Source organism: Schistocerca piceifrons, chromosome 5 (genome assembly GCF_021461385.2).
Source record: "Schistocerca piceifrons isolate TAMUIC-IGC-003096 chromosome 5, iqSchPice1.1, whole genome shotgun sequence".
In the NCBI taxonomy this organism is placed as follows: Eukaryota; Metazoa; Arthropoda; class Insecta; order Orthoptera; family Acrididae; genus Schistocerca; species Schistocerca piceifrons.
The window spans coordinates 120,486,591-120,488,185 of record NC_060142.1 but is presented as its reverse complement, the minus strand read 5'-3'; the positions used below and the strand labels follow the sequence as shown (position 1 = coordinate 120,488,185).

General features: G+C 44.9%; 1 non-coding gene across 1 annotated transcript; it reads right to left on the bottom strand.

Moving 5' to 3' along the window:
• Positions 1–754: 754 nt before the first annotated feature.
• Positions 755–961, bottom strand: LOC124799711. The gene has a single exon (XR_007017067.1). It is a non-coding gene; the product is annotated as a small nucleolar RNA U3 (small nucleolar RNA).
• Between the last annotated feature and the right edge of the window lie 634 nt (positions 962–1,595).

The following is a 1,595-nucleotide window of genomic DNA, read 5'->3' as shown; positions in this document are numbered from 1 at the left end:
ACCTTTTTGTAACACCCTGTATAGAGTGGTTATAAATAACCTTACGGTAACTGAGGAAGTCGAGACGGAAAACTATTTAACGTATGGGTGCCCAACTTCATAGGAATGCTGTTGAGAGTGTGCATCGCAGGATTTACGTTGTCAATAATCTCAGTGTCAAGATTTAACGTCAGGCGCCGGCACAGGTGCGGAGGCGTAAGGTTGAAACACAGGCATTACTGTGAATTACAGTTGCAGGCAGTCAACATGAGTCTGGACAACGTGAGCAGGGCCTTACTCATAATGTTGTTTTATCACACTAAATAAATGTAAATGTCGTGTGACTTGCGCCTCCCGGGTAAACCGTCCGCCTGGTGCAAGTCTTTCGATTTGACGCCACTCCGTCGACTTCCGCGTCGATGGGGATGAAATGATTATGATTAGGACAACACAACACCCAATTCCTGAGCGGAGAAAATCTCCGACCTAGGCGGGAATCGTACCCAGGCCCTTAGGATTAAATTTTCGTCGCGCTGACCACTTTTTTTCTATTTTTTTGTGGCTGATCGTTGTATTTGGTCGTCGCGGACGTCACATGACATCCGTTGAATTTCGTTGTTGATCCCTTCATTCAGTTTTTTATTACAGAGGCCAACCAGCTCTCTGACCGAACACGCTGAGCTACCGTGCCGGCATATACATGTTGCAGGACACGAACCTGTTGTTTTTCGTTTTTTCTTTTTTTCTTTTTTATTATTTTCTTTTTTTATTGTTTTCCACTCGGAAAGCGCTATTCCCTCCCCACATCCCTAAGAATGTGGTGAACGATCATCGATTACAACCAAGATGCAATGAATCTTGGTCGCATGTCTCACGCTCAGGGAAAGTGCTACCACTCATAAACATGGTTACGTCTACTCCAGCTTTGAACTAGAGAGAGTTGAAGACATACTACAGAAATGATCCTGTGAAGTATGATCTTGGTAACACCAGTATTGCTGCTGCTCTCCGGGAGTGTCGACGGTTTAAAGAAATACGGAAAGATGCTCTTTCCGCAGTGGTGCTGGTCTACATGATTCGGAAGTTCGCATTGATTGGTGATTTAGGATTTGCTTGTGGGAGAGGCCGACAGCCAATTGCGTGACAGGTTGTCGAAGAAGTCACTGTGCCCGCGGCTGAGAAAGGTGCACGCGATGTGCTACCTCCAAATAGAGAACTACCTGTGTCACGAGATCTAAACTCCCACCTGACATGTTTCGAGCAGCAGTAGATCTATCTCGAGTGCCGTTCCAGGTTGTCGTGGATGCAGATGGCCGTCACACTGAGCAATGTTTGTAGCCTGGAACGTAAACATGGTACGTAACTAACAACTACAGCCCGCCCATGTGTTTCCTTTAATGGTTTATTCGTTATTTCTCTTCCGCATGTCCTTACATATATTTCCAGTTCATTGTCTTATGATCCCTCGACTTGCAAGTTTAATTATTTTCACCCTGTATTGAAGTTCGAGATATTTGCTTTCCTTCGTGGTGTTACTATTCTAATGGCCAGCCGTGTATTCAGTTATATTAGGGGAGGGAGCTACGTTACTCTTCTCACGTTAAATAATCTTCTAC